This window comes from Puma concolor, chromosome B3, assembly GCF_028749965.1.
Source record: "Puma concolor isolate L17-30 chromosome B3, mPumCon1.1.hap2, whole genome shotgun sequence".
Taxonomy (NCBI): Eukaryota; Metazoa; Chordata; class Mammalia; order Carnivora; family Felidae; genus Puma; species Puma concolor.
In genome coordinates, this window is record NC_141672.1 from 85,411,363 (window position 1) to 85,436,489 (window position 25,127).

Genomic DNA, 25,127 nt, shown 5'->3' on the forward strand with positions numbered 1-25,127 from the left:
AAAGCCTAAGTATCTATACTTCTGTCAACGGCCAGTGTAACCTGGTGATGCTGCTGTCTGTTGTTCTTTGTCCATGGAGGTTTCCCCATAAGGACTCACGATCACATACCCCGAAAGTATCCAACCTCTCCGAGACTGCAACTCTATCCTATTATTCCCCTGAGATATTGTTATGAGCTTAAGTGTGTCCCTCCAAATTTTATATGTCGGAATCCTAGACCCTGCTTCCTCAGAGTGTGACTGTATTTGGAGATAGGGCCATGAAGGAGGCAAGTAAGTCAAAATAGGTCATTAGGATGAGCCCTACTCCGGTATGACTAGTGTCCACCGAAGAAGAGATTAGGACCCTGACAACACAGCAAGAGGACCACGAGAAGGACACAGGGAGAAGGCAGCCCTCTACCAGTCAAGGAGAGAGACCTCAGAAGAAACCAAACTTGCTAACACCTTGCTCTTGGATGTCTAGCCTCCAGAATTGTGAGAAAACAAATTGCTGTTGTTTAAGCCACTGGTCTGTGGTATTTTGTTATAACAGCCTGAGCACATCAATACAGACGTCGTCTATCCTTTCCAGTATCCAACAGGGAAAGCTCCCTAGAAATTCTCTTCTGGCCCCAAGAGGAAATGCAAAGGAACCAGAAAATCCTGGACAAGTGATAGCTGCTTTAATGGCTCTGACTCTTGATTTTGAAGAAGTGCTGATCCTTTTGTGAGACAAGTGTTTGATTCGGACTCTAAGTGCAACAGTTCACAGATACTTAATTGGGCATCTAGGACACCACCGGACACAAGTTCCCTATCTTTGGGAAGCCTCATGCATTGTAAAGAACACAGGCTTGGAGTCCAAAGCCTCTCTTTGAAATTCCATTTCTGCCACTGTATAGCTGTGTCAACTTGGGTAAGTTACTTAACTTCTCGAATCTTAGTTCTCTCATCTGTAAAATAGCAATAATAATTTCTTGAATAATACTTGTAATTTGTGTGAGGATTAGAAACAGTAACTGTAAAAATTCACCTACTTTTTGGCAGAGGAATTGGTACAATAAATAGTAGCTGTTATAATAATAGTTATGATTATTTTAAAACAATCTAGCACTGAGCCTGACACCTGCTAAGGTCCAACACAAATTAACTGTTACACTCCTCTTTCCTTCAAGTAAGTTACATGTGAGAGTCCAAGGACTTTAAGATATCTGCAATGCAACCTAAACTTTTAGAGTCTTCTCGTTTTTATGCGGAAATTTGTTTCATCTGCAAAGTGACGTTTTGGTTCCTTTTTCCTAATCTTTATACATTTGCTATTTTTCCCTGCTTTACCATTTGCGTTGAACCAGTTACCAGGCATTTTTGTCTTGCTCCTGATTTTAAACAGAATGGTATTTTTAACATTTTGCCATTAAGTATCAAGTTTGTTGTAAGGTTTTTTGCAGCTACTCTTAAACAGGTTCAGGAAATTTGCTTTCTTAGCCATACGTATTTACCATGAATGGTTGTTGGCTTTTATCAAATGTTTTTCCTACATGAAGGTGACCATATTTTTGTTTACTGCAAACTTTAAAATGGTGAATTACAATAATATTTTTTCTGATGTTCAACTCATCTCGCATTTTGGAAAACATCTAACTAGGTTGTAACTTATAATATTTTGTTAATATATTTCTAGATTCAGTTTGTCAACATTTTCATTTAGCATTTCAGATCTATGTTCATGAGTGAAACCGCTGTGTAATTTTTCTTTCTCATCCGTCCTTGTCTAGTTTCAACACCAGGTTTTTACTCACGTTAAAAGATAAATTGAGAGGTTATTCCTCCTTTTATGTTATCTGAAAGGAATTACTTGTTCCTTGGATAATCGGCAGAATGCACCCCTAAAATTATTGGAGCTAATGTTTTCTTTGTAGATTTTAAATAATTTTTTCAATTCCTTTAATAGTTACCAGATCATTTAGACTTGTTTTTGTCTCTTCTCGAGTATGTTTTAATATACTATTTTTAAGAAATTTATATATTTCTCCTAATTTTTCAAATTTGATGGCATATCAGTTCTACACACTATTATCTTTTTAATAAATATACATCTGTGGTTTTATTTCTTTTCTCATTCCATTTATTCTTTATTTCTTCTACTCATCACTTCTGTCAAAAGCTTATCAGTTTTATTAAGCCTTTTAAAGATATGACATTTGTCTTCTTGCACTAGCAGGAACACATTTGTTCATTGTGGTGTTCCCAGAAGCTAGAATCATGTCTGGCATTCAGTAAGTATTGGTTGAATTAAAAAACAAAAACAAAAACAAAAACAAAAAAAACAATGCATGAAAAAAGCATAAGAAAGAATGTGGATAAGACCAAGTTTTAACAAATTTCTGTAGCAGAAAACAGTAACAACCAAATGCATGGATCTTCTTTTTAAAAAAAGAAAAAGTAAGTAATAGCTTAAGAGAATGTCCTTCAACCCTTGCCTGATTCTGAACCCCTTAGGGGATATAGAGATCTTTAAAGATCTCAAACTCATAATAACTTCCTTACGAGTCCCAGTGGTTTTAATGAAGGCAGCTTTATCTTAAGCAACACAAGATAGGCTCTGGCATTAGAAACTTATGTGAGATCATAAATTTGCCAATTTTTCTTCAATGCCATACATGTTAGTATTTGATCTTATGACAAAACCAATGAACAAAGAAAAGAAGAGACAAAGAAAAAACCAGACCCTTAAATACAGAGAACAAACTGGTGGTTGCCAGAGGGGAGGTGGGGGAATGGAGTAGGGGTAAAATAGGTGAAGGGGATTCAAAGCACATGCATCCTGATGAGCACTGAGAAATGTATAGAATTGTTGAATCACTTTATTGTATGCCTGAAACTAGTATAACACTGTATGTTAATTATACTTGATTAACATGTTAGGACATGTAGTACTTACTGATCCATCACTATTTTTCATTTTCTTTTTTAAAAAATTGTTTACTCTTTCTTTATTTTTGAGAGAGAGACAGAGAGACAGAGCGTGAGCAGGGGAGGGGCAGAGAGAGGAAGACACAGAACTCGAAGCAGGCTCCAGGCTCTGAGCGGTCAGCACAGAGCCCGACGCGGGGCTCAAACTCACTGACGGCGAGATCATGACCTGAGCCGAAGCGGACGCCCAATCGACCGAGCTACCCAGGCGACCCGCTATTTTTCATTTTCTAAACTGATGTTGCCGATACGCTGGAAATAAAGGGGCCTTATAAATGCAGAGACACAGAGGAAATGTTGAAAGGACAGTGCGTTTTGCACACGTTGCTTAACGCAGTCCTTCAGACACCAGGTTGTCAAATAGAGAAGTGTATGTCGTGGAGGAACTCTCTAGAGATCAGCAATTCTAAACTCTACGTCTTTGCTTCTACACCACATTGAGTAAGGAGCCATGAGAAAAGAAATCAGTTTCCTGAACTTAACCCACCGCTCCCTACACGCTCATTTAGTCTTTGTATTTACTAGGAGTTTTCCAGCCCTGAGCTATCTAAGAATCTGACTGAGAGTGTGACTCCATAACTATACACAGGACAACTTTGGAGGTTAGCTTGAGGATGTGCTGGCCCAAGCCAGTCTCTGTAAATCCTAACAAATCCTTATGTCAAATTCTTTTACCATCATTTACAAATTTCTCCCAAAGTAAAGTACTGAGAACAAACGTCAGGTAATCAGTCCTTTAGCACTGGCATTAGGACACCAGACTAGAAGTTGAAGGGTCCGTTCTAAAGACAATGCCAGACAACCTGGCAGAGTGACCGTGATGCAGCCATGCGTGAGCACTTCGATTGAGGAAAATAGGCCAGAAGTAGCCCCATCTCTGCTAATGGTCTGGGCCTGGCCAAGGAGGTGGCTGAAATCCCTGAAGAAAAGGCCCAGCTCTCATATAACTCAGGTCCGATGTATAATGCCGGGTAGATATGCATAGGCTGTGGGTGGTAGCTGAACATACTTAGAAGAAAGTATAATGTCCTGAAAAACTTTAAAGATCAAGCGCATTTTAATTTTTATTTATTTTCTAAGTTTAGTTATTTATTTTGAGAGAGCACCAGTGAGGATGGGCAGACAGAGGGAGAGATCATTTCAAGCAGACCCCGTGCTGTCAGCGCAGAGCCCGACGTGGGGCTCAATCTCACAAACCATGAGATCATGATCTGAGTGGAAACCAAGAGTTGGACACTTAACCAATTGAGCCACCCAGGCACCTTAGGGCATTTTTAAGTATACTAAAAGGAATCATTTAAAAAAAATTATAAGTGCAAAAAAAAAAATGATAAAAAATTTTAAGTGCTAGAGATAAGCATTCTGTGTTTGGAGTGATAGATACATGACACAGTTTTGCATGTTAACATTACAATTCTATGCCAGCACCTGCAACACAATAGCTGCTCCATTAATGGCTTTAGGTAAGTGGTGTAAAGAGCAGTGGTCTGGAGTCTGAAACCCTGGATTCTAATCCTGACTCTATCAGTAACCGGCTACGTTATCTTGTGGTCTGGCCTGTGTTACCTTCTTTGGGTCTCAGAGTTTTCCTCTGTGAAACAGAAGATAAACTGAATGGTCGTAAGATCGCTTCCCATTTGAAATGTCTACGTCTCAATTATCGGTGCTACGTGAAGACCAGGTCCCTGGTCCCCAGTGAGAATGTCCTCTCAAGGAATCACAGGGCAGGATCACAAAGGCAAGGAAGGGAATGAGGTTTTCAGCCAACGGAGGCTAGGCTAGTCTAACATGGCTGGAGCACTGTGCTGTCGCAAGATGAGACGGGAGGGGAGAATGTGGCTAAGTCCGAAAATACTCAGAGTGTGAGGGGCAAAGACTTGCAGCTGAAGATGGGCCAGAAGGAGTCAAGCTCATCCTTTGGAAAAATCAAGCCTCTAATATTGTGAATAGCGACATCATCCTGTTTTTACAGGGCAGTGGATTTCCACCCTTGCTTCACACACTTAGTTAAACGTATATATATACATATTATCCATTTGTTTGTTGTGTGTTTGAAAGTGTATGTATTTATTTTGAGACAGAGAGAGAGACACAAGCAGCTCAGGGGCAGAAAGAGAGGGCAGACAGAATCCCAAGCATGATCCACGTTGTCAGCACAGAGCCCTAGGCAAGGGCTCTGTCTCCCAAATCGCGAGATCACGACCTGAGCTGAGATCAGAAGTCATATGCTTAACCAACTAAGCCACCCAGACACTGCTCATTCATTAATTTAAAGAGAAGTGCCAGGGGTACCTGGGTGGCTCAGTCTTTTAAGCGTCTGGTGTCGGCTCAGGTCTTGATCTCATGGTTCGTGGGTTTGAACCCCACATTGGGCTCTGTGCTGACAGCTCAGAGCCTGGAGCCTGCTTCCGATTCTGCGTCTCCCTCTCTCTCTGCCCCTCCCTCACTCGTGCTCTGTCTCTCTCTGTCTCTCAAAAATAAATAAGCATTAAAAAAATAATAAACAAATAAATAGAAGTGCCTGGATCCTGCCATTAGACATCTTGATTCAGTGGAACTGGGGGGAGGACTGACATCAGAATTGTTTTTAACCCCTGTGGTGATGCCATCATCTGAGGAAAATCATTTGTTTGGTGCTTTACAGTTCACGTACCTTTCAGGGATAGACTTCCATCCTCACAGCCAATGTATAAAGTGGGCAGAATAGGTATCATTATCACCATTCCAAATGCGAGAAAATGGAGTCTCAAAGAAATTACATTTATCCAATTGACAAGCAGCAGAAATGAAATTCTCAGCTAATTTCCTGAGTCCAGGGCCAGTGCTTTTTCATGTTTTTTCACTGTTGCTCACCTGCCTAAAATGAAAAGAGGGGTTAGAATTTATTCCCCAATCCAAGAAAATAGTAGAACCAAGGAGCATGCTATGAGGTTAGCAAAAGGCAAGTTAAGACCTGATGAAAAAGCACTTCTTTGAGTGGAGTTAATACATTCATGGGTCTATGAGCCTGAAAATGTGGTAGATGGGCATCACAGGTTCTGATGAGATTTCAATAAACGCATAGATAACAGATCCACTCTCTTAACTATTTGAGAGCAGCACAGCATCTTCTCATGAATTTGTCCGAGACCAGTGCCAGACTGGCTACATTACGTTACTGACAGTCTACAAATTATAGTCAGATATACTCAGAGCTGATAGTCTTATCTGCTTCATGCTTCTACTGAAAAGTCAATTAACCTCGCCCTCAAAAAGAAGGTACAGCACAGATAAGTGACAATCTCACAAATCAGCTACAAAATATGAGGATGTGGTTGATACCACTACCGCAAAACAGGGGCCCCTGGGTTCCATCAGGCGAGATAGTTATTACAGTTATTACATGGCTAACATAGGGAAGGAAACTCACATGTATCAGATGCCTGCAGTGTGGGAAGCCTCTATGGGGCCCTTTGCATGTGCTGTGACGTCTAGCCCTCAAGAGAATCCCAAGAGGCTAACATTGTATTATCCCCTTTTCACAGGTGAGGGGAGTCAGGCTCAGAGAGGATAAACACTGTGCTTAAGCTTACAGAGCTTCATACGGCGCAATCAAAATGTGCCTGTCTTCAGAGCTTGCGGTCTTTCCGCTCTGTTTCTCCCACCTACCAAGGGCTAGGAAACCTGATGAAACCTAACAAGCAACTAGCAAGAAGACTTGTCCACTATTAGCTGGCTCTGTTTTTAGGAGGCTGCATCTCAGGGGCTGGAGAGCTGCCTAGCTTCCATCATTAGCAGCAGCACCCCTAACACTGGCAGGAAGACAGGGCACCCAACCTGCAGAGTCCAGGCGCATCTGATCCCGAAACTGACATTTAGGATGTTCATCAGGAGGTAGGAGCGTTTCCTTCACGTGGGGAATCCTGCCTCACTTAGTCACCCTGCTGTTGCGCAATAGATAGGGCATGTCCAATAGCATGGCACGCTAACTGTCAAAATAACACGAGTAAGAATGTTGGCAGCCAGATAGCTGCTAAATAATCAAAACTTCGCTGCCTATTACAAAAGCCAGAGCTCACAGAACTTGCTGCTTTAAGTTTTGCAGGGTGCTAAGGGGCACCTGGGTGGCTTGGTTGAGCGTCCGACTTCGGTTCAAGTCATGATCTCTCAGTCTGTGATTTCGAGCCCGCATCAGTCTCTGTGTTGACAGCTCAGAGCCGGGAGCCTGCTTTGAGTTCTATGTCTCCCTCTCTGTCTCTGCCCCTCCCTGCCCCAGCTTACACTCTGCTTTCTCTCTCTCAAAAGTAAATAAACATTAAAAATTTTTTTCTTTAAAAAACACTAAATAAATGTCAAAAAAATTAAAAATAAATAAAGAAAAAATTTTGCAGGGTGCTAAGCTCTAAGGAAACATGTATCATTATACATATCCCTAAACACAACCCCAAATGAGAGATGTGTCATTGGTCCAAGGGACTGGGTGCCAAACCTTTAATGCTCTCACCTTAACACTGAGAAGCCATCCATGAAACGCGTACTCTCAATAGCACCAATTAATCCTGATCAAGCACCCCAAACACAGTAGACACATAGCGCATCAAATCACACAGAAACCACATCCCTAGTTTCCAATGTTGAAATGGCCTTATTCCCACTTTCTCTGGATTCTTCACCACCTTTCAACACACTTCCCACCAGCAGCCGGTCCTTCTTCTTGAAACATACATCTCGTGTTGTGCCCCCGCTCAAAACCTTCTCACTGTTCTTGGAATAAAGTTAAAGTCAAGACCATAGTCAGCAACCCTCCTTCAGCCTGGTCAAACCCACTAAGCTCTACTTTGTCCTTCTATTATTTCCCTGACCACACCTGCCTGCCTTGGGATTTTATCACATGCCATGTCCTCACCTGAATCACAACCTTCCTCCCACCTCCAGCCCACCACTTTAACTGGGCTAATTTCTTTTTACCCATCATAGTTCTACCTAAATGTCACTTTTTTGGAATATCCAAATTAGGTGTCCCTGTTGTATTTTCTCACAGCAGCCTATTGTTCCACCTGCAAAGTAATTATAATTGGAATGTAACGACTAAATATGGAGGTCTTTGGTAAAGTGTGTTTTTCCTACCAATGTAAACTCCATAAGAGCTGGAGAAAACAATCATCTTGTTCATTTCTCTTTTCCTGAGTGCCTTCTACATTAATTGTTCATTCAATGTCTATTGAACAAATGAATGACTGTGGTTACCCATTCTCTGACTTTGTTTTCTAATAATCTAAGGATAATCTAAAACAAGTTTCCTTCCGAACTGAGAGCCTGTCCCTGCATGTCAAATTATCGTTCCTGAGTCACAGCATGACCCACTGCACCCGAGCAGATGATCCCTACCACTGCCATCTTGGGGTCACAGCATCTGCTCTGTGAGAGAATTCTCGTGACACTAACCACAGGCTGAGATATAAGCACAGAGCTCATGTCCTCAGCACAGGACACCACATCATAAGAGGCGAATTCCTTGCCTTACACAAAATTAGCCATTCAATAAATATTTGTTGCATTGGAATCTGAGAGCTGAATAAGACCTATGAAAGAGCCTCACATTTTATCTCAGTTTAGTTCATAATGGAAATATGAGCTATTTAAGAAAACAAGAAAGCAAGAAAGCAGTATTTCAAACTAAAATGTGATTTTTGTAATACGTTGTTTTAAATGTTCATGTTACAAAATTAATGAATGCAAAATTATAAATATGGATTACTCTTTTCTTGTTCCATGTGAAATATTATATATTGGGTTGGCTAAAAACTTTTAAGCCATATTTTTGTTGGGGAGATGGATATTTTTTCTTAAATTTGATAATGCCACACATTTGTGCATGGCAGTTCTCAACCAAGAAATCAACAGCCATCCAAGTTAATTTTTGAGTGAAGAGAAAAATAAAGGTGTTTTTATACATGAAAAAAGAAAGGTTTAGTTTAGGATTTCAAATATTGAAACCTGTTGTTCACACGAGTATATGTATCTTTGCCAAAGCATGTTTCATTTGTTGGTTGAGAGAGTATCTTGATCTTAGTTAGATCTACCTCTAACCTTCCAAATCAAAAACAAAACAAAACAGAGCTCTGAGAGCTTTAATCTCTTTTTATGGAGCAAAGAATCCTATTTCTATCCCAGGAATCTAAAGAACAAGAGTAGGATATAAGGTGTGGGCAGTGTTACAAACAGGCTCCTAGCCCACAGATCTAGCGGTAAGCATGCAAAGTCTACAGATATATCATTGCAGTGCAACCAGAAACAGCACTGAAATGTGGAAATGGCAATTAAGAGCAAAGTGACTCCTTTCTTCTTAGTGCATATAATAAAAGCATTTGCCAATCCTGCAGGTAATTGCCAGGTGCTGAAACAATGACATAAGATGACCAGGAAAATGCAAATAAATGAAGGACAGTGCCTACAGGAGTTTAGGCAGTAACCAAGCTGGGTAGATGAGAAACACCAACACATGAATCTTTATGATGTTCTAGTACCCAGAGATCTAAAGTGTAGATGAAGTGTGAAAAAATAAGATCAGTGGTTGCAACAATTCCAGGGCCAGAATTCATGCAGGAAACCACTGAATATACTGAGGGGGAAAAATATATTAAGGTGCAACAGAAAAAGGTACACACACCCACATGCCCTTGTACACACATACAAACCCATGGAACACAAATAGGCCAGCAAGTCAGTGATGCGCGACACCTGTGTACAAACCCTCCCTGTTCGGCCTCCTCATCACAGGGAACTCCGCCTCCCTTGTCCTCCCCAGGCAGCAGCCATGCCTGAGTGTCTGCCACTCCAGGAGGGTGGCCAGGAGCCCCCTCTATTGGTATTCATGGATGTATCATCCTTGTTAAGAACCTGCTGACCTCATGCCTGACAGTGTCAGCTGCCAGACCCATCATAATGACAGAAATGATCAACACCTCAGGGTTAGAGACCAGAAAGATATTGATCAAAACAACTCCTCCTCCTCCTCCTCCTCCTCCTCCTCCTCCTCCTCCTCCTCCTCCTCCACCTTCTCTCCCTCCATCTCTCTCTCTCTCTCTCTCTCTCTCTCTCTCTCTGCCTTCTTCCTTCCCTGTTGGACACACACATTTGAACACCAGAAGAGTTTCTTTGCCTTTCCTGGAAATATGTAGCCCACTACAGTTTCAGGATCTACCGAGGCAAATTCTTAACAAATTCCTTAACTTTCAGCTTGTCTTCCATATAAAATATAAGTCCCTCTCAGGATCAAACAAATTACATTAAGCTTTGTCTGCACCACAGTTTCATTCTACAAGACCATGCATCACACCCACTCCAAGCTCATGTCAGTCCAGGTCTCTTTGCTAGGACTTGGACGGCCCTGGGTTTACTTTGGTGGTCATGTCAGAGCTCTTGTGCAGATGAAGAAAAAATGACCATCAAGGGTGGAGACAGGCATCAACACCCCTAAGAAATCAGAGAACAGGAGAAGCTGAGGTCTTATTCTTACGTGAAGCTGGTTTTATCACTCTCAGTATAAACAACTGGTTGCTGCCCAAATTACTAATGGGATTATCTGCCATTCTGCCATTTCAATTCAACACTTTTTAGTTTTAGAGGGTTTTTTCCAATCTTAAAGATGGACTTAAAAAATGCAGTTTGTCTTAGGACAGACCACAGCTTCATTAAATTATAATTCAATATTTAAGACCCAAAAAGTTCTGATACTGAGATAAGTAGGTCAAGAAACAAATTGTGCTTCCCATTTTTTCCCAGTTGTGGTCAAACTTAGGCCACCATTCATTGTGAGAACTTGGCTGAATTGCTTAACTACACCAAGCTCAATCTGGCCTTCTTTCAAAACTGGAGATTTCAATCTCTTTCCAATGTCACAGGATGATAAAATCTGTTCACTGTATGCATACAGAGCACTAAAGGTAATTTCAGAAAACATAAAATGTGATATTTATCTTAGTCTTTGAAAATCATGTGCACAACGAACATGGTAGGAGCATAGTGACCATCTTAGTGCCATAAAAAAATAAAGTGAAAGGCAATGATTACATTTAGAGCAGAAGAGATGAACGTGATGAAGAAAATGTTGGAGAAGGTGTTCTTCATGTGGCATTTTAATTAAATATTTGAATTTCATGAGTTAATCAATGAATATATCCTTATAAGCATAAGATAGATTAAACAATGCAGCATAGTTCATACACTTAGAGCCAGGCAGTCTTGGGGTCAAATTTCAGCACAAATCTGCTGGCCATGTGACCTTGGGCAGGTCTTTATTCTGTGACTCAGTTTCTTCACCTGTCGAATGGCAACTAAATTAGCTTTTGGCAGGTCATAGGTGCCCCACAAATAGTAGTAACACCCCAAAGGATAAAAAGTGTTGATCTTCTGAGAGTGGCTGGGAGGTAGCCATGGCAGGATAGAGGGGGAAGCAAAGGGTCTCAAATGTAGTCACTCGGCAGATCCTTTCCTCATCATCCTTTATTCAATTTCTCACCAAGCATTTATTAAAACCTACTGTGTGATAGGAACCATGCTAAAATACAAGTGCTTGTTTTTAATTAAGGGAGCACCATGTATACACAGATAATAGCAGTGCAATGAGTTAAGTGCCAGAAAGAGGGAGTCGGGCTGCCCCTCAGAAGAAGTGGCATGAGAGCTGAGCTGTGACTACTGGACAGGAGTTGGTCAGGGCATCACAGACATGAATTACATTCCAAAGGATAGGGAATGGCCAGTGCTAAGGAGTGGCTGCAGAAAGAGCATGGAGACTGGCATGGACTTACTCACATTTGTAAGTTCTGGACTGAGTGCATTGTCTTGTGCACAATGCATGCTTGGTAATGCATGTGATCACGAAGAGGCAGGAAAGGAAAGCTGTTCCAGATGTGGGAATAAGGTGAAAGAGGCAAGAAGGACTAAAAAGACCGAGATGAATATAATGAGGAGCAGAAGAATGAGCTGAGAGAATAAGATCGACTGTGCTCACCCACAGATGGTGGTGGTGTGGAGGAAACACTAGTTGTGGAACCCAGACACTTGCCCCAGGATCCTCATTTAACCATTGGCCATTAACATGGTCTTCAGTAAGTCATCTCCACATCTCTCAATTCCAGCTTCCTCAGCAACAAAGTCAGGGATCTGAACCCACTGAGCTCTGAGATCTCTTCCAGTTCTATTCCATTTAAAAACACCTGTTAACTTTCTACTCAGTGCTGGGCACTATACAATCCATTGGGGAGCCAAAGAGTAATTCGACATTATGCTGGTTTTTCTCCATTTGTTACTCCCTCATTGCCACATCCATCCTGTCCTTTTCCTGCTGCACCCTGTACTGCATGAGTACGACTCCCACTGTACCGCCAGGCACCCTTACCTCTGGTTGTCTGTTACTCTCACACAATGGGAGCCCTTGTGGGAGGTTGGAAATGGCAAGAAAAAGGGTGGCGTATTTCTCCTCCTGCTCCCTCCTTACTTCATCTCTGAGGGGTGACTGTGATCACTTTTCTTCACTAGTATAGCTCCTGCCTGGCAGCCCATCTTCCATGGCTCCAGCCTTCTCTGAGAGTCAGAAAAGCTATTTCTCCCCTTGCCTCTCTAGGCCCAGATAAGCCAATGGCTTCTCAGGTTTGCTAGTGCCTGAGCACCTCAAATTTCTTTAAACCTGCTTTCAATTGTTCTGCATAGTCTCTTCACCACGATTTCTTCAGTTAAACCATGTGAGTGAAATTCTATTTGCAGTGAGCCCACAAAGCTTAGAGTGCAATTGAGGAGATGGATTATCAATATATCATCTGTCCCATATAAAGCACCATGGGAAAACCAAGGAGGGAGCAGGGCTGCAAAGCTGAAGAAGAGAAGCTCACAGCATGTGTCCATGGAGTCAGTGTCCCGGGGTTGGGATGCAGGATCTAACCATGGACACAGACAAGGAAGGATGGACTGGAGGGATTTTATCGTTCATGTCGGTACTACTATTATTGTATATTAAGAACACACTTCCAGATGTACAACCCAAAGACAAGTAAAATCTGTCATACTGGAATAAACAGCAGCACCGAGCATTTGAACAATTTGACTTTTGCTGTTTTACATCAGATGACAATTTTCAGGGGATCAGCTGAGTGTGCAAATTCAGAAACTTCAGATACATGCAAGCTCTGTACAAAAAGGCAAATTCTTTGTCTGGAGTGAACAGTTCGCCGGGAAACAAAGATTAACCACACTAACAACTTGTATACCAAATTCAGTGCAATTCTTCCTTAACCCTTTGATACTTAACACCATGATTCCCCAGGCTGGGGCAGTTCCCATCTTTCTTCACTGCCACTTCTGTTGTCAGAGAGAAGACAGTAGTTTCCCTTGTGGTCTTCAAGGGACAGATGTTCCACCGCTCTGCCGTTGATATCACCAAGTTATGAGCAGAGTAGGAAGATGGACATTGCATCACAGAGCCAGCTGTAGCAAGCTAGCATGCAAGGAGAGATGGCAGTGTGGAAATGAGGCCTCTGTTCTGCGTCATGTTAGAGAGATCAGCTCCAAGACCTTGAGGCCCTGTGACCTTTTCTCACTAGGACAGAATACAGAACCTTCTCAGAAAGCCATGCACTTAAGTGAAATCATAGGTCAAGAAAGAATCAAGACATTGTCTAAGAGAAATGCATTTTATCAAAACCCCCTGATTTTAGATCTTGGGCAGGTTATTTAAACACTCTGAGCCTCAGTTTCTGCATCCGTAAACCCGTCAGTAATACTTCATGTGCTCATTGAGAGGATTAAAGGAAATCATGGAAGCAAAGAAGTCTAGGGTGAGGGTGTACCATGGAATTGGCCTGCAATACGGCGGCTGTTGTATTGCTGGTATTACTCCAATGTACTGGCCTCAGGCAATCTCTTAGACGGCTAGTTGAGGCTACACCCAAGACATTTGGGATGGTCCAACATGATCCTCATCATTTTCACTCCAGAGAAAATTTGGGTAGCCTCGCGCTTCAGAGGGTTTCAAGGAGTATTTTGAGGGGGCTACAGAGTTGCAACTGCCCCCAAAACACCTCCCACCCAGCGGGGCAAGTCCATGGGCTCCCCTCTCATCTAGCTTGAAATTTTCATCATTAGAGTCACTCTGTGGGGCTAGGACAAATGGGAACAGTAAGCAGGTATCTTTCACTTTTTCTATTAGCTAGCTATCTCTTTTTCTCTGTCTGTCTGTGTCTCTCTACTTGACTCTCTCTCTCTCTCTCTCTCTCTCTCTCTCTCTCTCTCTCGCACGCGTGCATGCATGCACACACACACACACACACACACACACACACCATCTACCTACCTGTTTACTTGTTTGTACCAGAAACAACCAAACAGTACTGACTGGACCATAAATTTCACTTTTTCCAGCTGTTTTTGTGCCTTTGATTCTATTGCCAACCCTTGCACACTCACTTGTTCTCAGTACCTTACTCAGCACCCACCTCACGGTTAGTAGACTACCACAGTTCTTATATCTTTGCCACTGAATCCACACTCTCTCCTTCCACTAAGAATTCAGGAAGCTCCCACTCACTACCTTTAGTGTTTCTTCCCTTAAATAGCAGAATGTAGGAGCCTAAGGGAAGCAGAATCACCCAATAGGAAGAAAAAAGAAGAAAGGACTCATAAAGGAAAGATCTAGAGCTTCATGGTGAAATTAAACTGATATACTGGTTTGAATGGTCATTTTAATAAGCTTAATGAATTTGCCACTCCAAAAACAATCCGTAGTGTTAATCTTTATCGCCTGAAACACAAAGTAAAAAAATATATATTGTGGGAACTTGAAGGGTGAAAGGAGACCCTTGTGGGGAAAGTGTCTTTCATCAATGATACATGCCCTCTCTCGATCATAGGGATTCCCTATTTAACCTCTACATAAAGTTGACCTTACCATATGAAGAGTATTAATAGATATATAAACCCATTATTCTATAGCTCATGCTAAAAATTTAAATGTATAATTATAAAGTTATACAATGTGAGTCTGATGGGAATTTAAAAGTTTAATATTATAGTCATAATTTCTTGAGTCTAACACCTGTGACTAATTTGTCTTCAACAGCAGCACTGGCCTGGTACACAACAGATATGCAAGAGCAGTTCCTTAGCTGAATGATCCAGCAGAGGAAAAGCCAAAGCACACCTCGGTGTCTTGGGACCCTCAGTCTCCTCCCTTGAGCTAGGTGTTACCCAGAAATCCAGTGACCTCGACATAAACAATTGTGCATAATCAATTGCAAGCCGTAGCCTGTTCTGGATAGGAAATTAGACCCATTCCAAAGTCAGTGGAGGAAAACCAGACACTCCAAGCAAGATGACCATGGGACTGCATGGAGCCTTCTCTAATTAGGTGAGTGTTAACTATTTAGAGATATTGGGCAAACAATTGGAAATATGAGCTCCCTTAGAACTCAGAAAAGATACCAGCAGATTATGTACCTACTTTGGGGCACCATATGCAAAGTGATATAAGCATAAAGCCTGGAGACAGATAAAATGACACAGGCAGGCCTTGGGCATAGAGGAAGAAGAGCTTAAAAAGACAAAGCAGTGGTAGGAGGAAGAGACCAGAGTAGGGCACTTCAGTGGAAAGAGTTTCAAAAAGGGGTAAAGGAGCAGTTACATAAAACACAGCTGAAAAGTCAAGGACAATGAATACTCACAAAGAATGGCAGGATTTATAATATGGAGAATCTCAGGAAGTATCCAGAACTGAATTTGAAATCAAAAGACTTGGGCTCAAGACGTACATAAAGTAATTTCTCTCTACTTCATGCTTTCTGCTTACTTCTTATTCCTGCTTCCCTCATCCTGTTAGTAAACATGCCATTTGTTGTGTCCTCTTTGGCTCTTCTTTCCGGCATGACCTTTCAATTCCTGCCCCTTCTTTATTTTTTAAGTTTATTTTACTCCTTTAAGAGAGACAGAGACAGCGTACGCCATGGAGGGACAGAGAGAGAGAGGGAGAGAGAAAGAATCCCAAGCACACTCCACAATACCAGTGCAGAGCCTGACAGGGAACTCAAACTCATGAACCATGAGATCATGACCTGAGTCGAAACCAAGAGTCAGATGCTTAACCGACTGAGCCACCCAGGTGACCCCGTTAGCATGTATTTAAAAGGGATTACAGACATACGAAAAAAGATTGACCTGTCAAGTGTAAGTAGCATCTGACTTTTGCAGTGAAGATTCCACAAAACTCAGAGAGCATGATTTTGTAATAGGCTTCATTAGCATGTTTGTTTGTTTTTTTTTTCCTAGCAATTCTTTAGCAGGTACTGAAGAAAAGAACATACAGGTTAGAATGGCATGTTTATGAACTCGTATGCTGCCCTCCCCAGAAATTCAAGCATTCTAGAGAAGATATTATCCACTGGACTAAGTTTAAACCACTTAGACTGTAATTCAAAACCCTACATGATCTGATACCAGCCTATTTCCCCAGCATTCTCTCTCTCTCTAAGCATTCAGTCAATAATCCAACAAACATTTATCAAGCACTTACTCTATTTCGGGCATTGTGTCAATTGTTACACCAAGCAGCCACAAGCCAGTCCTTTTCCATTTAAACATTACCACTCCCACTCCTTTGCTGACCGGGCTCCCCTCATCGAGAGTGCCTTTGCCCTTCTCTGCACATATTGAAATCCTTCCATCAGAGGCAGCGTGCTCGGCAGACAGGAGCAGGGGCTTTGCAGTCTGCATGTGATTTAAATCCAGCTCCACCACTAGCTATAGCTGTGCGACTTTGGGCAAGTTTCTTAGGCTCTTTATGCCCGTTTCCTCCTCCTTCTGTGTTACCGTGTTAATATGATGAGCAAACATGTAAAAAACGCCTAGAATAAGATGTAAAGGTATTTAGAACCATACCGGAAATCTGGTAAGTGTCCAATAAATGTTAAAAAGTGGTAGTGGTGGTAATCATAGTATTATTGGGCATTAGCCCAGAGGAAGATGTGCCTCCTTCATAATGCTTTCCATGATAATCCCAGCTCACGATCCAGACTCACACGGTTCTTATGATATATAGTCTGGCATATGTCTTATATTTTTAAATAGATTAAATTCCCTTTGGATGCAGACTGTTCTACATTTTTTTTAATGTTTATGTATTTTTGAGAGAGAAAGAAAGAGCAGGAAAGGAGCAGAGAGGGGGGCGGACAGAGGATCCCAAGCAGGCTCCATCCTGACAGCACAGAGCCCGATGTGGGGCTCAAACTCACAAACCATGAGATCATGACCTGAGCTGAAGTTGGACCCTTAACCGACTGAGCCACCTAGGTGCCCCTGTTATATATTTTTATATTTCCCCAACACTCACAAGGACACCCACCACAGTGCCTATTGGTAATAGTAAGGGATACATATATCATATATATAAAGCATATCAGGGGCGCCTGGGTGGCTTGGTCGGTTAAGCGTCCGACTTCGGCTCAGGTCATGATCTCATGGTCTGTGAGTTAGAGCCCCACGTTGGGCTCTGTGCTGACAGCTCAGAGCCTGGAGCCTGTTTCAGATTCTGTGTCTCCCTTTCTCTGCCCCTCCCCTGTTCATGCTCTGTCTCTCTCTGTCTCAAAAATAAATAAACGTTATATATAAAGCATATCATATGTAAGGGATATATACATCATATATATCATATATATAATACATATATATATGATATATATAGTAAGTGATATGTATTATATATCATATATATATATATGTAATGTATATGTCACTATTACTAGTAGGTAATGATATATGTTTAATATATATATATATATATATATATATATATATATATAGGACATATGTACTATATCATTAATATATATAGGATTAATTCAGTGGACTTTAAGGAAAATTCTCTGGATAATGGCAAACCTTAGTTCTTCCATCACCAGGAAACATCAAAGTTTATAACTACCAAAATGGGAGGAAGGTGACTATAGAATCTCCTTTTCAATGGACCTTCAATAATACCTCTGCTTCTTACTAGTCTGTATTGGCTTAGATTCATTCTTGCTAGAGGCTGGGGGACAGACTAAATATTTATAATTCCACCAGTTCACACCATCATAACACCTTCCCATCATCATGCTTCCAAAATGTGCTTTGTTAAGTGCAGCCTAGCTGGGAGCCAGGCCAGGACCCTGTATCCCTGAACTTCACGCACAGGCATGTTGCCAGGACCAGCCAGGGCTGGCCTGTTTCTGGTGAGACAAAGCGCCATCAGCTAAATATGTTGACCAAGCGAAGAAGTGATCCCCACTGCTTCAGAGGTAATCATCAAAGAATGTCAGGAGGAAATGGCCCAAGGGAGCAGAAATGTTTTTGCGCTCTTGTATGGTAGTTTCGCAAGCCAGGGAACAAATGACGAGCTGGAAATAGCACACATTGAGTATTAGTGATAGTACTGGGAAATGCGTTAGTCTGCAAGCTGGACCACATATCTGCCACCCTTGCTTGAGAGGAACCAATTCCTGAAACAGATAAGTTTCCCAGCATGACTAATAATTGAGTGACTATCTTTTTGCCTGCTTTTCCTCTCTTGCTGATGGGAAATGAGGCATTGGTGAGCCCACAGACATGAGGAAGCCCTGCTAATCTAAGACACATCCTCCATGGGGCAAGTGCTCTGGTGCAGAAGTGGACACTGTGCATAGCCCAAGGGGTTCACGGTGGTTCCCATGTCTACAGAACTAAAGGCGATAGACCTAACAGCTCCATTCACTTGTCAGTCCTGTGCCAACTCCTATGGGAACTGACGATAAAAAATAAAGTGCAGAATTTTGTGAATTCCATGTTTCGTTTTCATAAACTGAACTGCTGCAAGGTTAGTCTTGCAACATCATCACATTCACCCAGCTTCATGTCTGTTTCTCATTGTTTCTCAAGTTTGGTTCTTCAGAACAGTAGTTCCATGAATTATTGATAGGAAAACCCGGAAAGAAAGGGTTCAGAGGTCAAATGAGTTTGGGAAACTCATTGAGTGGGAAACTTGAGTGGGAGACAAAGGGGGGATATGGTAGTGCCATCCAGTGGCTCCCTGGACCCCGGGCTCACCCATGGGAGTGGGATGCATGCACACGCAAAGACCACTAGTCAAATTGGTGCTGGGAGAAACTCCAAGAAAGACCCTTCTCTTTGGTGACTTTGGGTGGCCTGCAGGAGCAACCCCCAACCTTCCATACTAAAATGCACTTCCAGTGCCATATGAAATAAATTTAAAAGCTCCCAAAAAACCTTTTTCATATTATTTATTTATTTATTTATTTATTTATTTATTTATTTATTTATTTATTTTTGAGAGCATGAGCATGCGAGAGAGAGTACAGGGGAGAGACAGAGAGAGGGGGAGAGAAAGAATCCCAAGAAGGATCCATGCTGTCAGCTCAGAGCCCGATGTGGGGCTAGAACTCACAAATCATGAGATCGTGACCTGAACCGAAATTGAGAGTTGGATGTTTAATCGGCTGAGCCATCCAGGTGCCCCAAAAGAAAGCTCCCAATAAACTCTTAAAACTCCTATTTTCCAGGAAAATCCCTGGAATATGGAGCTCTCTAAAAGGCAATCTTAAAAGGAGGTTAAAAATTGCCTGCAAAAGCCTTGCAAAGAACAGCAGCAGATACAATATGATTGCATTGGATGATGATTCAAGGCCCACCTACTTTCCTGTTCTAAGGTGTTGTTTATAAACAAGAAGTCAACCTTGAATCTATTGGTTGAGAATGTATACTCGTTGATTCCAGACACAACTGCATTGCAGGTTCCCTTCAGTTGAGCAATAACCCGGGGTATAAAGAATTCATTATCCAGGGAAAGTGCTGACTCTTTTGAATGGTATTGGAACGTGCTCCTTTCCTCTTACCTCTTTAATTATCATTTTAATAACAATCCAGTAGTCAGCCAAACTCCTCTGCTCAGGCAGGCCCAGAAATGCACAGAGGGGCTGTGGGAAGGGTGGGGAAGGAGGGGGAAAAGACGACTTTCTCCTAAATGAATTCATGGCTCTGCTTCTTCATCACACCTCAACATGCTCAATGTCATGAACCAAATTCATCCCAACATTTAAGTCACTTTTGGAGCATTTTTGAGACTTAAGGAAGGGCAGGGACCTTTTCAGTCCACTGGGAACTGTCTGGTGGATTATTGCCACGATGCCAGTGGGCCTGTGCTAACTCACTTGGTTAGTTTAAGCTGAGAATTGGACTGGGAGTTGCAAGAGTCAAGTTACAGTTCTTGCTCTGCCACTACCCAGCTATGCTAAAGGGCAATTTCCTTTACCTCTTGGTGCTTCCATTTTCTAATCTATAAAATGAGGTTTAGACCAGCTGATCCCATGGAATCTTTTGGCTCACATCTAGACACCAGACTATGCTCTATGCAAAAAGGAACCACATCTTTCCTGTTGACTACTGTAAATGCAGCACTGAGTATTCTTGCTAGAACATAACAAGTGCTGAGCATTTTTGTTTTATTAAGGTATAATTGACATACGCTATTGCATTATTTTCAGGTGTATAACGTAGTGACAATACTTAGATCCATTAGGAAATGTTCATCACTAAGTCTGGTTGCTGTGTTTTACAATATGACCTTGTTACAAAATTGTTGGCGATATTCCCTATGTGGTACGTAACATCCTCCTGTCTTATCTCTTTTATAACCAGAAGTTTATAGCTCTTAATTTCCTTCACCTATTTTGTCCTTCTCCCTACCCTCCCCCCACTGGCAACCATCAGTTTTTTCTCTGTACCTGAGAGTGTCTCTGTTTCATTTGCTCATTTGTCTTTTTAGATTCCACATATAAGTGAAATGATATAGTATTTGTCTTTGTGTGTCTGACTTTTCACTTAGTACAATACCCGCTAGGTCCATCCATGTTGTCACAGATGCAACGTTTCATTCTTTTTTGTGTTCAACAGAGATAGAGATAGAGAGCTAGAGATACATAAAGGATAGATGTAATCTATAATAATATATTATAGATATAGATAGGTAGATATTATAGATAAAGCACATCTGCTTTATTTATTCATCTATCAACGAGCAACTAGATTGCTTCCATATCTTGGCTATTGTAAATAATGCTGTGATAAACAAAGAGATGTATATGTTTTCTAAAATTAGTGTCTTCATTTTCTTCTAATAAATACCTAGAAGTGGAATTGCTCGATCAAACAATAAGTTCTACTTTTAATTTTTTGAAGAACCTCCATACTATTGTCTATTCTTGTCCTCTGCCCATTTCTTAATTGAATTGGTTTTTTTATATTGAATTTTATGAATTCTTTATAATTTTGGATATTAAACCCTTGTCAGATATATCATTTGCAAATATCTTCACCCGTTCAGTAAGTTACTTTTCATTTCAATGATGGTTTCTTTCGCCCTGCAAAAGCTTTTTATTTTTATTTATTTTTTTAATTTAATGAACATACAGTGCAATATTGGTTTCAGGAGTAGAATTCCGTGATTCATCACTTACATACAACACCCACAACACCCAGTGGTCATCACTACAAGTGCCCTCTTTAATAACTGTCACCCATCTAGCCCACCTCCCACCTACCTCCCTCCATCAACCCTCAGTTTGTTCTCTATCATTAAGAGTCTCTTGTGGTTTGTTTTCCTCTCTTCTCTTCCCCTCCCTCACATATGTTCATCTATTCTGTTTCTTAAATTCTACATATGAGTGAAATCATATGGTATTTGTCTTTCTTTGACTGACTTATTTTGCTTAGCATAATACACTCTACCTCCATCCATGTTGTTGCAAATGGCAAAATTTCATTCTTTTTGATGGATGAGTAATATTCCATTGCATATATATATCACATCTTCTTTATCCATCCATCCACCAGTTGATGTACATTTGAGCTCTCTCCATAGTTTGGCAATTGTTGATAATGTTGCTATATACATCGGGGTGCATGTACCCCTTCAAAGCTGTATTTTTGTTTCTTTTGGGTAAATATGTAGTAGTGCAATTGCTGGATTGTGGAGTAGTTATATTATTAGTTTTTTAAGGAACCTGCACACTGTTCTCCAGAATGGCTGCATCAGTTTTCATTCCAGTGTTGGCCGCACCAGCAGTGCAAGAGGGTTCCCCTTTGTCTGCATCCTCACCAACATCTGTTGTTTCTTGTGTTGTTTATTTTAGCCATTCTGACAGGTGTGAGGTGATACCTCATTGTGGTTTTGATTTGTATTTCCCTTTTGATGAGTCATGTTGAGCATCTTTTCATGTGTCTGTCAGCCATCAGGATGTCTTCTTTGGAAATGTGTTTATTCATGTCTTCTACCAATTTCTTAACTGGGTTATTTGTGTTTTTGAGTGTTGAGTTCAGTAAGTTCTTTATAGATTTTGGATACTAACTTTTTATCTGAAATGTCGTTTGCAAATATCTTCTCTCCATTCCATAGGCTGCCTTTTAGTTTTGTTGGTTGTTTCTTTCACTGTGCAGAAGCTTTTTATCTTGATGAAGTCCCCAAAAGTTTTTTAGTTTGATGTAGTCCCATTTATTTTTGGTTTTGTTGTTCTTGCCTCAAGAGACAGTTACTATATATATATGTATATGATGTCAAAGAGCTTACTGCCTATGTTTTCTTCTAGAAGTTTTATAGTGTCATGTTTTCCACTGAAGTCTTCAATTTATTTTGAGTTCGTTTTTGTATATGGTAGAAGAAAGAGAGCCAGTCTCATTCTTTTGCCTATGGCTGTCCAGGTTTCCCAGCACCATTAATCGAAGAGACTCTCTTTTCCCCAGTGTATATTCTTGCCTCCTTTCTCATTTATTTAATTGACCATACAGGCATGAGTTTATCTAGCCCTCTGTTCTGTTCTGTTGATCTGTGTGTTGGTTTTTGTGCCAGTACCATACAGATTTGATTACCACAGCTTTGTAGTATACTTTGAAATCTGGGAGTATTATTCCTTCACCTTTGTTCTTTCTTGAGATTGCTTTGGCTATTCAGGATCTTTGTGGTTCCATTAAAAAGTTTAAGATTGTTTTTTCTAGTTCTGTGAAGAATGCTATTGGTATTTTGACAAGGATTACATTGAATCTATAGATTGCTTTGGGGTCAGTATTTGCTCAATAATAAATGAGCAAATAAATAAAATGCTCAGTTCAATCCAAAATAAGCATCTCACTCATAAAAGTCAAGACAATGCTCCTCTTTTCCCTCAATGACTAACATCCCTTTCTTTTTTGTTTCAATTTTCTAGATGATGTCCCAGATTGCCTTCTTGCTAGATGTATATAGCAGGTGCACTGAACACCACTGTCACCTACCAGAGGTAACATAAATCCTCCAAAAGCACTTTTTAAAAGAATCTTGGAATATTCCAACGTGTCAGACTTATTCACTGATGACAGTGTCATTGTGTGGAAAACACCATTAAAATAGACACTGATGGGGTGCCTGGGTGGCTCAGTTGGTTGAGCGTCCTTCTTCAGCTCAGGTCATGATCTCGCAGTTTGTGAGTTCGAGCCCCGCATTGGGCTCAGTGCTGACAGCTCAGAGCCTGGAGCCTGCTTCGGATTCTGTGTCTCCTCTCTCTGCCCATCCCCCGCTTGTGCGCGCGCGCGCTCTCTCTCCCTCTCTCTCTGTCTCTCAAAAATAAATAAATAAATGTAAAAAAATTTTTTAAAATAGACACTGATGACTTGTGATTAGAGGTTCAGAGCATGAAGAATCATTCTACAAAAAACCTGTTACACAAAGGGTCTCACCAGGATAAAAATAGACAGGACTGGCCCAAGGAACATTATAAAGGTCAGGCATTTTTTCATGTATTTCTAAAGTCCCCTTTGTCACCCCTACTTTAAATTCAACAAAGAACTCATCATTTACCGTATTTGCAATTTCAAGCCTTTAATCTCTTATTATGCAATTACAAACATATGTTAAAGGAATCTCAGACAATAGAAAACAGATGGGGAGATCTTGGCAGGAGGCTTTGGTGGAAGTCAAGGAAGTTTCCCTATCCCTCACGCTCTGTTATACCTAAAACTCACCTCCAACCTAAACTTTTCCTGCAGGAACTTTTCTGTTGCATTGTGTTCCAGTGTTGAAGTGGAATGGGAGGTGGCAGGACACTTAACCAAAAGGAGCAAGAAGGTATCTGGTCTATTCCCATCTTCCTGCCCCACCTGTCCAAAGTCAGAGTCCAGGGCACACTCTGACTCGGCCCTCTCCCTTTCCTGAAGACAATCTTATTCCTCAAAAGGAGTCATGGCCTGCTTTGATCCTAACCTGGCCCCCAAGGCAACCTCAGTTTCTAGAGGTTCTTGATGACCCAGTTCTTTGGGACTAACCCCAATGTGATATGCTGACTCTATCTTTCTGAACAAGGTCCACGGACTGACCCATATTCTGCAAAGAATGAAAGAGATTTCAAATTAGACCTGCATCATAGTATTGGAGATGCCCCAACAAATTAGAAGGCCAGGAAGCATGAAGCATTAGACTAGGGTACAGAAAATCCCAGCACTGCACACAGCATATTCAAAATCAAGAACAAGAGAACTCTACTGGAGAGTAAAATCTAGGGCCCGAATGTGATTATATGCCTGGTGATGATGGTAACAATGAAAAAGAACATAGCACCAGAAAAAAAGTATTCCTAATGAGACCAATTCTTAACACTGGTTAAACTATAAAATGGGAGAAGACAAGTTTTATTTTTCCTATAAAACCCACACTAAAGTAATCATTGAAATACTAAATGTAACCCAATGTCCATGAAACTGTGGCCACTCACCAAAAAAAATACAACAGAACTCATATGTATGATCAAATTTATTGTAATTGAATTAAGTGACAATACTAAGCTGAACTGCTCAGTCTTCTTAGCTTGTGACTCATGGTAGTCAAATTGAACCTAAAGTAATAAAACACAACAGTGGCTAAGAAACCTTGATACTGTTTCATTTGTCTAAATCCAACTCCATATCCATACCCCCAGATATTATACAAAATGTACATTGCTTTATTTTAAATCCCCATCATTTTATGACTTGTTACTATGTTCATATTTTAAAATAAAATAAAATGTATTGCCTGAGAATTTTTGAGGGGTTACAATTTTCTTTGGTATGGGCAGTGTAATGTAGTATTTAAGGAAATAAGCACTGAGGTCAAG

General features: G+C 41.0%; 2 long non-coding RNA genes across 6 annotated transcripts in view; one reads left to right on the top strand and one right to left on the bottom strand.

Annotated features, from left to right (window-relative positions):
* The window catches only part of LOC112855623 (uncharacterized), a 457,783-nt gene that overhangs the window by 395,007 nt on the left and 37,649 nt on the right, over positions 1-25,127 (bottom strand). For 4 of the 5 annotated variants that reach the window (XR_015252571.1, XR_015252574.1, XR_015252573.1 and 1 more), the window contains exon 2: positions 5,609-5,812. The exons of the other annotated variant lie outside the window; for it this stretch is intronic. This is a non-coding gene — a long non-coding RNA (uncharacterized LOC112855623). The remainder of the gene's footprint in view (positions 1-5,608; positions 5,813-25,127) is intronic. 5 annotated transcript variants of the gene reach the window in all.
* On the top strand, positions 335-24,903 carry LOC112855129 (uncharacterized). The gene is made up of 4 exons (XR_003223026.2): positions 335-898; positions 15,047-15,334; positions 23,208-23,279; positions 24,025-24,903. It is a non-coding gene; the product is annotated as an uncharacterized LOC112855129 (long non-coding RNA).